This window comes from Hevea brasiliensis, chromosome 7, assembly GCF_030052815.1.
Source record: "Hevea brasiliensis isolate MT/VB/25A 57/8 chromosome 7, ASM3005281v1, whole genome shotgun sequence".
Lineage (NCBI taxonomy): Eukaryota > Viridiplantae > Streptophyta > Magnoliopsida > Malpighiales > Euphorbiaceae > Hevea > Hevea brasiliensis.
The window spans coordinates 11,269,143-11,286,448 of NC_079499.1; positions in this window are offsets into that span (position 1 = coordinate 11,269,143).

Below are 17,306 nucleotides of genomic sequence, written 5' to 3' on the forward strand. Positions count from 1 at the left end.
TTAGAGGTTGATTAACAGGAAATTTAAAATGCTGAAATTTAAAATCAACTTAGATCAAGGAATCAGAGGTTGATAACAGGAAATTTAAAATGCTGAAAATTAAAATCAACTTAGATCAAGGAACTAGAGGTTGATTAACAGGAAATTTAAAATGCTGAAAATTAAAATCAACTTAGATCAAGGAACCAGAGGTTGATTAACAGGAAATTTAAAATGCTGAAAATTAAAATCAACTTAGATCAAGGAACCAGAGGTTGATTAATAGGAAATTTAAAATGCTGAAAATTAAAATCAACTTAGATCAAGAAACTAGAGGTTGATAAACAGGAAATTTAAAATGCTGAAATTTAAAATCAACTTAGATCAAGGAACCAGAAGTTGATTAACAGGAAATTTAAATGCAAGAAAATTAAAATCAACTTAGATCAAGGAACCAGAGGTTGATTAACAGGAAATTTAAAATGCTAAAATTTAAAATCAACTTAGATCAAGGAACCAGAGGTTGATAACAGGAAATTTAAAATGCTGAAATTTAAAATCAACTTACAAAGCAAGTCTAATCTCGACACGAGAAGTTCCTCTACGACGAAGTATACTTAACAGGATCCCGAAGGCCAATGATTAATGGAGGACGAGTTACAAGACTTGACCTACGACTTTATTTCTTCGGATGCCCCTTTTCTGTTCTTGACTTTCTTCTTATTTTGCGAAAAGTGCCCTTGTGGGTTTTCACTTTCCTTTCGTCCATTTGACTAGAAGCGCCCTTCCAGGTTTTCACCTTTAGTTTTTTTTTTTTTTTTTAGGTCATTCCCTGCAAATCTCATAGCAAAGTACGTGAGGTTATCAATTTTCAAATCCTAATCTTATGGCAAAATTTAACTGATTAATAGCGCATTAGATGAAGGGATTGAAGAAGGACAATATTAAAGAGTGAGTATACGGAAAAGATAAAAGCAAAGTGAATAAAGTATGACTTTATTATGGTTTTTAAGAAACAAAGGTACAGTTTCAAAGAAAAAGGGTACAAGGATAGATCTCACATATTCCTTGTAGTTAGCTTTGAAGTCCCTTAACTGCCATTATTTCCAGTACTCTGAAGTCTCATGCCATGACGGTTTATTTCCCTTCTCGGTTTCATGCTCCTTTCCTTATTTCTCCCTTTTGGTTCTTGGGATGCCCTTTCGGGTTTTCACCCCTAGATTTTTTTTTTTTTTTTCAGCTTGCTCTTTCAGGATGCCCTTTCGGGTTTTAGTCCCTCACTCATTTTACAGAAAGCGCCCTTCCAGGGTTTTCTCCTTCTTTCACACATTTTGCTAGGAGCGCCCTTTTGGGTTTTCACCCCTTCCCCTTTTTTTTATTTTTTTATTTTTTAGGAATAGTATCTTTTGATGGTGTCGGCATTCACAGGTCTTGGAAATTCTTCGCCGTCCATGTGGGTCAAGATCAATGCCCCACCAGAAAATGCTTTTTTAACCACATAGGGTCCCTCGTAGGTTGGTGACCATTTACCCCGGGGATCGTTTTGATTCGGAAGCACTTTCTTCAGAACTAGGTCCCCTGGTTGAAATTCACATGGGCGAACCCCTTTATTAAATGACCTGGCCATTCTTCTTTGGTATAACTGCCCGTGACATGCCGCCGCTAGCCTCTTCTCATCTAGCAAGTTTAATTAGTCCAACCTTGACTGGATCCATTCCGACTCATCAATCCCTGATTCTTTCAGAATTCTTAGGGAAGGAATTTCTACTTCAATAGGTAGTATAGCTTCCATCCCGTAAACCAGTGAGTATGGGGTTGCCTCAGTTGATGTCCTTACAGAAGTCCGGTATGCATGAAGAGCGTAGGGAAGCATATCATGCCAATCCTTATAAGTGACTGTCATTTTCCGGATTATTCTTTTGAGATTTTTGTTTGCAGCTTCCACTGCTCCATTCATTTGGGGACGGTATGGTGAGGAATTCAGATGTCGGATTTTGTATTGATCACATAATTTCTGAATCTCAGACCATTCAAATTCTTGGCGTTGTCAGTGACGATTTCATTGGGGAGGCCGTGCCGGCAGATGATATTATTTCTGAAGAATTTGAGAAATGTGTTCTGTGTAATGTGGGCATATGATGTCGCTTCGACCCATTTAGAAAAATAATCGATAGCTACCAGGATAAATTTATACCCGTTGGATGCCTTAGGGTTGATGGGGCCAATCACATCGATGCCTCACATTGCGAAAGGCCATGGTGATACGAGGTTGAACAATTGGTGAGGCAGAACATTTATCGGATCCGCGTAGATTTGACACTTATGGCACTTTCGAAAATACTCGACGCAGTCCTTTTCCATGGTAGTCCAAAAATATCCTCGTCTCATGATCTACTTAGCCATCATATGCCCATTGGCATGGGTTGCACAGTTTCCCTCATGAATCTCGAAACGGATTATCTTCCCCTCTTTTGCATCCACACATCTCAACAATTCACCGTTGGAGCTTCTTTTGTATAGAATTTCTCCACTGGGGAAGTATCCCAATGCTAATCTCCGAATCATCCTCTTTTCGTTTTTGCTTGCTCCTGAGGGGAATTCTCTGGTTTTGATGTAAAGCAAGATGTCATGGTACCAAGGTTTACCATCAGGTTCTTCTTCGATCATGAAGCAGTAAGCTGGCTCACTCCTTGCTTTAATCTTTATTACTTGAGTCGTCTGCCCTTCTTCCATTTGAGCCATAACAGCCAGGGTGGCTAAGGCATCTGCAAATTGATTCTTTTCTCGACTAAGGTGAGTGAAAGGGATTTCTTTGAACTTCTTAATCAGCTCCAGTAAATACTTCTGATATGGGATTAGCTTCGGATCCTTAGTTTGCCATTCTCCCTTGACTTGATAAATGATCAGGGCTGAGTCTCCATATACCTCCAACTTCCTGACTTTCATTTCGATGGCAGCCTGTAGACCCATCACACAAGCTTCGTATTCTGCAACGTTGTTAGTGCAGTCAAATTTCAACTTGATAGCTATCGGGAAGTGTTTTCCATCCGGGGATACCAATACAGCTCCGATTCCATTACCGGACAAATTGACAGCTCTGTCGAAGTACATTTCCCATACATCAGCTGGCTCTTCTTCTCCACAGTCCACTTCGTTAATATGCTCATTAGGGAACTCAAAATCTAGAGCTTCATAATCTTGGATAGGGTTTTCTGCTAGGAGATCGGCGATCACGCTACCTTTGACTGCTTTTCGGGTCATATAGACAATGTCATATTGGGAGAGTATAACTTGCCATTTGGCTATCCTTCCTGGCACGAATGGGCTTTCGAATACATACTTAATAGGATCCATCCTGGAGATGAGCCATGTCTTATGATTCAACATGTAGTGTTTGAGGCGATTTGCTGTCTAGGCTAACGCGCAGTAAGTTTTCTCTAGGAAAGAGTACCTCGACTCACAATCATTGAACTTTTTGCTTAGGTAATAAATAGCCCTTTCCTTTCGGCCGGTATCATCATGTTGCCCCTAAACACATCCCATTGAGCTTTGTTGGGCTGCGGATACGTAATCGGGCCTTCCCGCCACCGCGAACCAATCTGAGTGGGTTGGATGACATCGCTTGATTTTCTCGAAAGCCTCTTGACAAACTGAATCCCATTGAGTGGTGTTGTTCTTTCGGAGTAGTCTAAAAATAGGCTCAGCTTTAGCAGTGAGATTGGAAATAAACCTTGATATGTAGTTTAACTTCCCCAAGAAACTGCGCACCTCCCTTTCTGTTTTTGGGGATGGCATCTCTTGAATGGCTCGAACTTTGTCCGGATCAACTTCTATTCCCTTCTCGCTCACTATGAATCCCAATAATTTCCTAGATCTAGCTCCGAATATGCATTTGGCAGGATTCAGTTTCAGCTGATATTTCCTGAGTCTTTCGAATACTTTCCTCATCACCTGCACATGGCTCTCTTCTCCCCTGGATTTGATGATCATATCATCCACGTACACCTCCACTTCTTTATGCATCATATCATGGAATAATGTGACCATAGCGCGTTGGTAGGTGGCGCCAACATTCTTTAACCCGAAAGGCATGACCTGATAACCAAATACCCCCCATTGAGTGATAAAGGCAGTTTTCTCCTTGTCTTCCTCATCCATTGGGATTTGATTGTACCCTGATGCTCCATCGATACACGAACACCTGCCCAATCCTGCAGCATTTGTCTACTAACACATCAATGTGGGGGAGAGGGAAATCATCTTTCAAGCTTGCTTTATTAAGATCCCTGTAATCAACGCACACCCTAACTCTCCCATCCTTCTTCATTACCGGGATAACGTTAGCTATCCATTGGGGATATTTGACCACTTCCAAGAAGCCAGCATCATACTGTTTCTTGACCTCATCCCTAACTTTGAGCAGTGTGTCAGGATTCATTCTTCTTAATTTATGCTTTACCGGGATTGTCCCTGGAATCAGGGGAATTTTGTGCGTCACTATATGAGGGTCCAAACCAATCATATCATCATAGCTCCAGGAAAACACGTCTAGGAATTCTTTGAGCAAACTGATCATATCTCCCAATTCTTCACTCTCCACAACCTTAAGTTCCCTTTTAACTTCTTTCGTGCCTAAGTTTATGGTGTGCGTTTCGTCTCCACAAGGCACTAGGGAAGGTTCATCTCTTTCATCCCTTTCCTCTATGAGTTCCACCTCAGAATCATTTGAAGTAATGGCAGTTATGGGGATTTCAAAATTAACCAGAGGAATTTCTGAGTCTATTGAATTATTAGGTGCTAATTGATGAATGGTCCTGAATGAACGAAAATGGAATATATTATAAGAATGATTTTCAAAAGGAAAGAAAAAGAGAATTGGATATGAAATGCGCTATTAATTCATTAACACTTATGACATAAGAAAAGGGTCCATTTACAATATTACAGTTGCCACCATGGACAAAATGATCAAGTATAGATAACCAGAAGTACTTTACTCGAAATTAAGTACAGGGATGTCCTCTGCTGTCCAGTTGTCCAGTTCTTGCCCCTCAACTATTGGCGAGACCAGGGCCTCATACAAGGAATCCAAGTGGATGACATCGATGGATGGTTCATCGGGTGATTCTTCAACCTCGACCGGATTTTCAATGATCGGTTTGGCGAATACCTCCGTGATTCTCGGGACTACTTTTATTCTCCTGAATTTCTGGTCAAATCTTTGATCCCGAAGTCTATTCCTCATCCAGAATCGCCCATCCATGAGGGCGTCCTCCTCATAACCCAAACCGCAACGGCATACCTTCTGGATAGCCGGTATAGGTTCAATAATCCCTTGCAATGCGGCGCCTAACCCTTTGCCTTCTTCATACCCATTCCTTGACATCACCTTGGCTACCATAGCCATAGCCCCTTTATTTCTTGAGATGGTTTCTTGTAATTCGAGGGCCTGGAAGGAGCTTTCCAACGACTCCTCAACAGCTTCCACATAAAGAAGTGATTGTGGCTTGGTAACCAATATGGCTTCTTCCCCTCTTACAGTGATGATTTTTCCATCCGTAATATATTTAATCTTCTGGTGCAAAGTGGAAGGAACGGCATTTGCTAAATGGATCCAGGGCCTTCCCAGAAAACATAGTGTATGCGGCTCAATGTTCATCACCTGGAACGTGACGTTGAAAGTGCATGCACCAATTTGGAGTGGCAAGTCGATGTCCCCCAGCACCTCTCTCCTTGTACCGTCAAAGGCTCTTACCACCATAACACTCTGACGTATATTTGAACGGTCAACCGGCAGCCTAGCCAAGGTGGCATTAGGCAGTACATTAAGCGTGGATCCATTATCAATAAGGACCTTGGCCACTATACAACCTTTACATTTCACCGTCACATGCAGAGCTTTAGTGTGCGTTAAGCCTGCAGGGTCTATCTCTTCTTCAGAAAAGGTGACAAAACTGGATGCCTGAATTTGTCCCACTATTTTCTCGAACTGCCCTGGTGTGATGTCGGGATTCACAAAGGCCTGATCCAGAATTTTCTCCAGGGCTTGACGATGTACCTCTGAGCTCAGAATCAGCTATAACAGTGAAATTCGAGCAGGTGTCTTTCTCAACTGTTCCACCACATCATACTCACTTTGCTTCATTATTTGAAGCAGTAGTTCCTCTTCCTCTCTTGGTCCGGTAGGTTCTACTTTCTCCGTTTTCTCAACTTCCTCTTCTGTACTCTTCTGTGACTCTCCCATTTTTACTTTCCCTCTCTTCTTTTCTTTTTCTTTATACCCATAACATCTCCCACTTCGAGTTATAAACTCGACTTCTTGCTCAGGTTGGGAGGATTTTGTGGCAGTGACAGGCTGAGGATTAGCTTGGGGAGTAGTATTGCTGGTAGGTCCGGCATGAGTCATCTTAAAATGCTCATGAGGAGTGAAGCACAGTTTTGGAGGTGCTGAAGGTGAAGCAAGATTAGGAGCCAATGTACTGCTTGACGCTCCTTGGGTGAAAACTTAAAAGTTGTAATTCCAAGATATGGCATGGGTATTTGTGACAGGGAGCTGAGGCGGGGTTCGGATGATTGTCACTGGAGGTAAGGGTACTGGGGGTGAGAAAGTGATTCTATGATTAGGGGTCGAGGCGTTTTGGCCGAGTCGGGCTGTATTTACTCCTTCCTCCATTTTGGACTTTGCCTAGCATCTCAGAACTTTGAGGGACAATAAGTTCTGGACCTCTTGCTTAAATTCTTCACAATTTTGTAGCTCATGGCCAGCTGCTCTTCCATGATAGGGGCATCCAGTTTCAACCTCAGGTTCTGGGGCTTGAGGGTGGAGGTAACCTTCCCTTACTGCCATTCTAAAAATTTCCCCAAAGTGAGGAATCAGCTCTTCTACCTCTGGTGCCGACCCCTCTCCGTCTGACTCTATCATGTTTACACCATTGCCCATATTATGATTGGGCAACGGGTTTGAGGTAACATTAGGGAGGGAACCATTTCCCTCAATCTTCAACCACCCATTCCTGATTAAAGCATGCACTCTCCCTCTGAGTGCCCCGCAGTTATCGGTTGAATGCCCTTATGCCCCTCCATGATACTCACGACGGGCAGTGGCATCATACCACCTGGGGTATAGTGGCTGAATTGGGTCAAGGGAAACCGGTACTATCTAGTTTATACCGACGAGGTATCAGTATATTTCGCTGAGTGGGAGGGGAAGGGGTGGATCAGGGTTTCTTGGTGGTCTCGGGTTGTTTTGAGGTGGTCTAGGTTGAGCAGGAGGAGGAGTTCGTCTGGGCTGGTAGTTTGTCGGGGGCGGATACTGTGGGCGTGGGTGAGGATAATTTGGAAAAGGGGGAGGAATGTTGGCAATTGTTTGGCCATGAGGGGGAAGATATGGCTGGTAGTTATTTTGAGGAAGCGAGGAGTAATTGTTCTGCCGGGTGATGGAATGCACATCACCCTCCTTTTTCTTGCCAAAACTAGTAGTCTTCTTTGCAGGGTTCTCAGCCAACTCCTGCAGTCGCCCCATCCTTAAGTTGGCCTTTATTCTCTCACCAGCTTGGATGATGTCTGAGAAGCTGTTGGAGGTATTTCCAATCATCAGATTGAAATAAGGAGCCTTCAATGTCTCGATGAACAGGGAGCATAGTTCATTGTCGGTCACCAGAGGATATACTTCTGCAGCCTTCTCTCTCCATCTCTGGGCATATTCCTTGAAGCTTTCCCTGTCTCTCTGCACCAGGTTTTGGAGGTCTCTCCTCGTGGGGGCTACATCGCAGTTAAATTTATACTGCTTCAGGAAAGCATCAGCCAAATCCTTCCAGGAGCGTAGTTTGCTCCTGTCCAACTGTATGCACCATCTCAGGGCTGCCCCAGAGAGACTCTCGTGAAAGAAGTGGACGAGAAATCTGTCATCTTCTGTCAAGGCAAACATTTTGGCAATGTAAGTTGCCAGGTGAATGCGAAGTCCGAGTTCGGTGTACTTGTCAAGTCCGGATTTTGAACTTGGGCGGCACCACCACGTCCGCACCAATCTCGGTGACGCCGATCGAACCATACATGTTCAGCCCCTCTATTGCTCTCAATCTCTCCTCTAGAGCAGACAGCTTCTCATTTTCCCTGGTCTTGTTTTCTCCTCCTACTGCATGAAATGCTCCCCCAGTTGGGAGATGAGGGGTGGAGTGAACTGGAGGAATTAGTATTGAAGGGTATGGGTCGGCATTTGAGACGGCTGGGTAATGGGAAAAAGGTAGGTCATTATTTATGGTAGCCGGATTGACAGTGATTGTCGGATCCGGGATAGGTGACTGAAAGGTGAAAGAGGTTGAAGCCTGATGAGGATCAATTGTTGTAGATGGTGGGGGAGGTAGTGGTAAGTTAGGTTCTTAAGCAGGTTTATTTTGGGACATCTCCCTCATTAGTCTCATGAGCTCCGAGACTTGGTCTTTCAATTCGGAAACCTGTCCTTGTAGGTTCTTGACTTGTTCCTGGTCTTCCATTATCTTCTTTGTTCGTGATCTTGTTAAGTACACTCGTTTGGGTTGAACTATGTGCCTGGTCAGACTTGCTTTGTTTGAAGCAATGTTGATTTTCTGTGGGGAAGTAAAAAAAGTTTTTAATGAATTTTGAATTTCGTAAAAAAACTAAAGGTCCTACTTCGGACAAAGGATACAGTGGCATTTGGGAGCCAAAATGAAATCTGTAAAAGGATGATTGCATCAATTTTATCATGGTATCGTTCGATAGTCTGACTGTGAATGACTGGATTGAATTCGCATCTATGATACCTGTCCATATGACACATCCAATTTTTCGCATAACCCTAGCGAGGGGGTTCCTATGGGAGTTATACTATTCATTAACAATTGTGCTAAACAATGGCCCAAAAATTATTCTATTAACTGAATAATTAGTACACGGCATTCTTTACATCGGCCTAGGCTCAGGGAGGTTCTTTATAATGAAATGACATTTTCTGAGATACTCATATAACCTTTCTTCTTGTCTTGCAGGGTTGAACACTCTCAGAGCATATTCGGATTCAGGTAGGAGTTCTTGTTTTCCCCGTGCTATTATTCTCTCCAGCTGGTCAACATTCTCTTTCAGCTCCTGATAGAGAGCAGCTTGTCTTTCTTTTTCCTTCATTTCTTTAACACAATCCTTCAAAATATCGTTGATAAGCAGTGCTTGTTCCTTCAGTTCAAGCTTCTTCTTTTTGCTTTCTTGCTTATACTCTTCCATGGGTATCTCCTGATATTTCATTTTCTCCTGAAGCTTGCTATTCTGTACTTTTGCTTCTTTTATTACAGCCTGGAGAGAGCTTTTTTCCTTTTCCCACCGTATCTCTTGCTCTTCGAACCCCATCTTTTCAGTCCTTGCCTCTTCCCTGAGCCTTCTTACTTTTCTTTTGAGGATCTGTTGTTGGTCCTCCAATTGTTTTATTTGTTCTTGCAGTTGCGAGTTTTCAGTGTTTGCCTTTTGTAGGGAGTTGGCTAAACGATCACCATCTTCTTCTGAAAGGATGTTTCGGCGAGGGTTGCTGTTTTTGAATTTTGATGGATCTGCAGTCAAGTGTTCTTGATCCCTGTCAGCCCTACATTTAAGATAATCGCCAGTGGCACTCGGGCCTTTAGGCGATCTCTCCATCAGAGTGATGTTTTCCCAAGATCTGCGAGCTATTTTCAACCCTTCCTCTTCCTTGAGCTCATGGTAGAAATGACCTTGGTGGTAGTCTTCAATGTTGATTCTGAACTGTGTTGAGCCAAATTGTCTCATTACTAATGCTGGAGTGTAACTTGTGTATCCAGTCACTCCGATTAGAGATACTGATTCATTACCCCCCGTGCAGACCAAAATGGATTGACCCGATGTCGACAATTTCCTCCAGCAGTAGTCACGGCTGTTGAAGCTCAAAATCCATTTTTGCCACTGCGGCTCATCCTTCGGGCTGATTATTAATCGGGTCATTTTCTCGATGAGAGGCTAGTCAAGGTACCAAGTTAATCCCTTCGTCTCCACAGGACACATATGACTAATGATCTAGAGGTGCAACAATTGAGAATAACATTTAATGGATCCCTTGCCTTGTTGTCTGAAGTAAGTAAGGGTTAAGAAAGTCTCGGCAAGAATTGCCAGTATTGGATTGACCTTCTGTTTCTCTACTGCCCAGAACATTTCCACAACGCCGCAGGTTATGATTCCGAAAGGTCCAGGGAACAAGATCAGGCCGTAGATCGCTAAAGCGAGCATCAATGAAGCTTGATCCCACTGTTCATCTTGGATGCATTGATCCAACCACTTCTTGAGATAAGTCCAATACCATCCATGCGTGTTCCCTTTGACAGTTTCCCTCACCTTTGCTTCTTCTGGTGGAATCCCCAGCATATGTGCGAACCATTTCCAGGTCTGCCTATGCTTGAGGTGTAGGTAAATCCTATTCTGCGCCGCATAAGGGATTTCTAGCAATGCTTGATATTCTTCCATAGTGGGAGCAGTATCGATATCGTTGAAAGAGAGCACCCCATACTTAGGATTCCAAACTGTCAACATGGCCTTTAATGCCGAGACTTGAACTTTAACTCGTATCAAGGTTGCAATCCTCCCATATCTCTTCTCAAATTGTGCTTTGATCTGATCGGGAAATGACTTCCAACCATTGGCCAGACCCTCGAGACTGTTCATTCTGACTTCAATTTTGCTCAGGTCCAATGGAGGTAATGAGCTAGTATCACTTTGTGGAGGCACTGGACTATGAGACGGTTCGGGCCATGGTTTAGCATTCTGTTCTGATTTAAGAACTTCTTCTGCCGACTGAGTCGAGGATGCCATGTTAAAAATGATGCTTATCCTTTTACAGACCTTATTTTGATGATGCCTGCAGGAAAGACTTGTTAGCAGGATAAATTCAGGTGTCTTGAATTATACTGTTGGCTGAGTGACACCTACAAATTTATCAAAGTAGGAAAGTGTGTAGGTTTTCTTAACAGTATAATTCAAGATTACCCTTAAAAATAAGAACAAAATAAACACAAGCGGAATAGGGTAAGAGTAAGTATGCCCCTTTTGTCCTAAAATAAGGAGAGTCCTAGTACCGGCTAGGTGCTACCTAATTGGATAGTTCTATCTTATAAGGTAGCTTGCTGCAGCTTCCAACTATCGTGACAGTTTAGCTCAAGGTCTAATATTCTAAAAGCCACAGGTTCCCAAATTGCCCCTACTGTAAACAGTAGAGCCCCATTCTATCCCCCATGATACTGTCTAGAAAGTTCCACAGGTATCACAGTAAATAGAACGAGTTTCAATCTGAGCAGAAGCCTTCACAGATACTAATGGGGTAAAACCCACGGGTACCGCTACATGACCCCCTCCTACTTCCTAAAAGGGTAAGAAAGCCCGGGTATAGGGCTGAAGTGTGTGAGGACATTATGTGAGTGTTCAGTGTGTGAAAGGACACCTTTACCTCTTCCCAATACAGGGGGATTTTTATTTTTCCTTTTTAGACGGAGAATGCTGTAGGATATAAAACAAAAATAAACAAAGCGATTAGAGGAAATAACAAACATTAATAGATTAAGGTTTTCGAATTTCGTAAATTGTACCTATCTAAATATAATTCTAGTTTATAGGAACATAAAATTAAATCTGCTTTTGGACCTCTGGGCCGGGTTTGAAGAAAAGTCCCTGTCCTCAGTAGAGTCGCCAAGCTGTCGCAAGGTGTTTTGCGGTCGCCTGGACGAACCCTCATCGAAGTGGGAAAGAGTGAGGAGTCGCCACTTTAATTTTGAGGGAAATTAAAGAAAACCATTTGTGAAGATAAATTAAAATGAAACCACTTCAAAACAGAGATTCTAGATTCGGGGTCCGTAAACGGGTGGGGAAGGTGTTAGGCACCCCACCTCGTCCCTCAATGAGGGTAAGCAGATTTAACTTCAAGTTCTTTATAAACTAAAATTAATACTTAGGAGGTTTGAAAGGAGATGTTAATCCTCTTGGTAAAAGGGAATATTTGATTTTTCACTAATTCGGGTTTCCCATATACATAAATAAATGAGACAGCCCTAGTGAATTACTGTTGCGTCTCAGTTTTGTTTAAGGGATTATTTTGCATATTTGTTAGAATTCGATTTGAGAATCAGATAAGAACTCTCCTCCGATCTCTTTTAGATTAAAATTTCGATTAGAGATCGGATAAGAACTCTCATCCGATCTCTTTTAGTTTAAAATTAGAATTTTTTGGATTGAGACTCGGATAAGAACCCTCCTCCGATCTCTTTTAAATATTTATTAAAATTTTGGATTGAGAATCGGATAAGAACTCTCCTCCGATCTCCTTTGAATATTTATTAAAATTTTGGTTGAGAATCGGATAAGAACTCTCCTCCGATCTCTTTTAAATATTTATTAAAATTATGGATTGAGGATCGGATAAGAACTCTCCTCCGATCTCTTTTAGGTTAAAATTAGAATTTTTTGGATTGAGAATCGGATAAGAACTCTCCTCCGATCTCTTTTAAATATTTATTAAAATTTTGGATTGAGAATCGGATAAGAACTCTCCTCCGATCTCCTTTGAATATTTGTTAAAATTTTTATTGAGAATCGGATAAGAACTCTCCTCCGGTCTCTTTTAAATATTTATTAAAATTATGGATTGAGGATCGGATAAGAACTCTCCTCCGATCTCTTTTAAATGTTTGCTAAAATTTTGGTTGAGAATCGGATAAGAACTCTCCTCCGATCTCTTTTAAATATTTGTTAAAATTTTGGTTGAGAATCCGATAAGAACTTTCTATCGATCTCTTTTATTTTAATAGGAGTCGGATAAGGACTCTTCTGACCTCTCGAAATTTGATTACAGCTACACATCACAAGAGCCTAAAACTAAGGGTTCTGGCATTCAAAGATGCCGGGGATCGGAATAAGGCTTCTTTTAACTTATTAGTACCTTGTGACTAGACAGGGGATACCAAACTGAATTTTCTGACCTCCTATGTGGTCGCCTTACCAGTACCTTTTGATACCCAATCTATTCCTTTTATTTATCTTAGATTTGGCTTTATTCCGCCTTATGACGTTTTACCCAATTATCTTCTGTATCAGTCTAGTTATTCAACTTCACTATTTTCCTGACTTGTTATTCAGACCTTCTATTATCTTAAAGAAATGCTTAAGATATAGTTACCTACATTTTATCCAACTACTTATACGCTACGCGGGACTAGAACTCTTAAATTTAGAAGTAACAAAGATTAGCAAAAGAATGGACTGATTAACAAAGAAGTAAACTCGAGAATGACCTTCTTTGCGTTTTTTAACGCAGTATAAACTCGGTGAGAATTACAAACATAAAAATAAAGGAAATACGTAAAATAAAACGAGCACTTAATAAAGCAGCAATATAAGAACTCACCTGTGGGGAGCCGAATATACTAAACTAACTACGGAATCACAAAACGTAATAGGACTGCTGGTTGATAGCCAGAGGACTAAGGTTCGCCTTGAAATGAAGGATACTTTGCTAAAATGCAGTCAGGTCAAAATAACCGAGTTTGAATGAAGTTGAGCTTGGACAACGGGAGTGGAAATAAAGATAACAAAGACAGAAAGTGAGAGTGTCACAGGATAATGAACGAACTGAAAATGGAGAGTTTCAGTATTCAAAAATCCCTTTGCAAGAAAATAATTCAGAAAAATGGTTTCAAAAGTTTTCCTTATGAAAGCTCAAAAATAGCAGAGTAATGAACTGAATTAGGTTTCAGAGTCCTTCCGCTATATTCACTATTTTTCCGTCCTCCTTGAATAGTTTTCATGCAGGTATTTATAGGAACTGGGTGCTCTCCATGAAGGGTCAGGATTTATTTTGAGGGAAATGGAAGGTTAGGATTTTAAAGGACATGATCTGAGGCTCGGGAATTAAAGAGAATCAGAACGAACGGCTGAGATCCCTTTCAGAATATTTGTCCTTCCTCTCTTCTAATTTGACGACCCAAAATTTCCTTGTCAAGGGTGATCCGAGGGCTAGGAGTGAAAGGCGCTAGTCTTGTCGTCTTCTTCTTTGATCCAAGGGCTCCGGGCTCGTCCTTACGAGTAAGATCAACGGTGGAGATTGGGAAGTGCAGCACTGTCATGACATACTCTGGCACATGTCAGTAATACGAGCGATTTTGGTGTGTGCGGTAGAGATTTCGCCTGCGACGCTTTAACTACCTTGGCTCTGATTATGATGATAGTTAGCGGGAGTTGTCTTATTCCCTTTGTTTTTCGACCTTCCCTCTCTTCTGGTCTTTTTAACACGATCCTTTTCCGGTCTCTCATGCCGGGCTCCGCTCTTCCGACCTCTCCAACTCCGATATTCTCCTTCATTCGGTCTGGTTCAGTCAAAGCATTTATTCCTTCGATTTCTGAGGCATCTGCTTTGTTTTCTGCTCGCAATAAATGCTCGGATTTTCCCTATATATATACCTTCAATCGGGAAGCCCCTCGCATTTGATTTTCTCCTCTTCCTTCTCATATTTCCTGTTCTAACTGCTCCGGCAATAGTCCCGGCCATGATAGTGGCTTTTGATCTTTTTTCGATTGTTTTTTTATTCCCCGACTGAAAATTTATGATCCCGGTGATCGGGAAATTATGATAACCTCATTTGATGAAAGTGAGAGAACTGGACTAACTTACTGACCTGGATCGAGGACTTCGATCGTGTCGATCTCGAATCGTTCGACCGATATAATCAGCGAACTGACTTCGGGCGAGAAGACTGCTAATATTCCTCTTAACATTGGTGACTCCGTCGTGAAGTTCATTTGGCTTCTCATCACATTGGGTGTCCCAACAGCGGCTCGGTTTCGAGTAATAACATTAATGACGACCTCTCTCATCTTCATGAGAGTCACAATCCCCCCATCTGAGCTGCACATCTGTCCACATCTTTTGATTCAGCCACGAGACTAGGCTTTGACATAGGTCTTTAACTATGAGAAGGAAGAGGAGAAAATCAAATGTGAGCTTTTCGGATATATCAGAGATCGCCCAAATGATGTAATCCGACCTTTTTGGAAATAAAATTTTATTTTGACAACTATCATTTTTATTATTATTGCATTGATTATTTTTCGATCTCTGATGTGTTTGTCCAATCTGGTTCCTAACTGAACAACCCTTAACCGATCCTCCTTAATTCACCGATCTGTAACTAGCCGATCCCTTTTATTATGGAATTTCTGAAATATACACGAGACGTGTCAGAAAAGCTGGCGAATCCCGCTAACCGATGCACCGCCTGGAACACTGTGAGCATTAAATGCTCAAATGGGTATAAATAGGGGATGGGTCAGCCAGTTGCTCTCTTACGTCATTTTCAGCATCCCATGAGCGATTCCAAAATTCTCTCAATATTTCAAGTTCTTCCGATAACGATCAAGCTCTGGTAAGGGTTTTGATCATTCTTTTAGTTTAAATTCTCTATTTCCTTTGAAAATGAGCGGCGCCGAGGGTCAGAGAGCGGCAAGCCCCCCTTCCGTTCAGATCTCGTGGTCGTCTGATGAAGTGGAGGTGGTCGAACCAAGCGTGCGACTTGAACCTCCTAGGGTCTCCGTTCCAGCTCGGGGTCAAGTAGCACCATCAAGGCATGTACATTCTTCAGGGAGAGAAAATCTTCCCATGGACGAGCTGCCATCAATACTGCAAGAAACTGACCTACAGTCGTTCAGCCACGAGTACAACATCCGGCCTGATTCATACGAGCTGATTAAATGTCACGGCGATCTTCGTGCCGATCATTTCTTCGAGGAGAACAATATGATCATGGTATACAAAGAATAATTAAAGGCTGGGCTACGGTTCCCCCTTGATGACTTCTTCAAGGAAGTTTTAAAATTTCACCAAGTGTGCCTCGCCTAAGTTCACCTAAACTCATGGCGGATCCTAGTAGCCTTCAGAGGCTTCTGTCGAGCTAAGGGATTCCGTCCTACAGCTAAGGTATTCGCCGAACTACATAGATTAACTCGTCGAAAGGATGACGAGTATTGGTTCTTCCAGGCGAAGCCACATTGCGGGCTTTTTACCGATCTGCCCTCCTCCCTGAAGAATTGGAAGAATCGCTTCTTCATTCTGAGGAGCGAAATTCCGAATGGCTTTGAGGGCTTCCCTCATAGCTGGCTGCACCAGGGCCCCTTACTTTCGAAGCGCATCACCCTATATAGGGAAGAAGGCCTGATGGTGATGGAGCTGAAAGATTAGGCGGCCAGAGAGAAGTTCTCTTGTTTGGATGCAGTGACTGCCGAACTGCATCACTGGAAAATGGAGTTGATCACTGGCGAAGATCGCGGGCTTTAGCTCTCTGACCTCGGCATCGGTATTTTCTATATCTCAGATCTTTGGACCTTAGCGATCTCACTGACCTCTTCTTTGTGCAGGTATGGCAAGCGGCGAAGCTTCCAAGGAGAGCCGAAAGCGAAAGAGGGAGGTCTCCCGGAAAGTGTGAGAGATGAAGCGTTCCGAGCTGCTTCAAACGCCCAGTAATGATCCCGGGGAGATGCAAGGAGGCTCGTCTCAACCCTCGGGACCACCAGTCATAGAAGTGGTCCGATCTCCTCCTCGCCAAGAGGAGCCGCCTCCACCTCCTCCAGTCACTTCGAGTGCGGAAGGGGGTCCTTCCCAACCTCCTGTAAGGACCCTTTCCCGAGGTGCCCAAATCTTGATCCACTTGTAAGAGAAGAACCGCACGGTTCGAGAGAACCCGGGTTTTGCTAAGGTCTTGGGGTCCTCCATCTGCCTTCGGGAGGATCAGGATAGGCTGTCCCCGGACAATCTTGATGACATCCTGACCCGATCTATGAGCCCGAACGTGGAGTGCTTGGTGAACCAGCACATTTTCCGGGAGAAGGCTCACCGCCTAGGTAAGGAGGTCGAGAAGATGGGTCATGAAGTGGCTTCCCTCCGATCCCAACTCTCATCCGCTCAGAACTACATATCTGAAATTGAGGGGCGGATGAAGTTCTACGAGGATAAGCTGGCCGAGCAAGCTCATGTTCTGGCCGAGCGAGCTTATGTTCTTGAAGAAGCTCAGGCACTTCGGGCCGGTGAAGTTGCTCACCTCACTGAGGAGCTCAAAGCAAAAGAAGAAGAGGCGGTGACAAGGGAGGTCGGCGCTTATGTGAATGCTCACAGGGATCTCTTGGCCAAGCTCAAGAAGCGTTATCCCGAGGAGGACTTCTCCTGGATGGTCGACCTGGCTCCCCAAGACGAAGAGGAAAGCGAGGAGGAGGCCGAAGGTGAGAGAGGGAGCGAACAAAATGTAGATCAGGCTGGGGGTGATCCCCCAGCCGAATGACCTGTA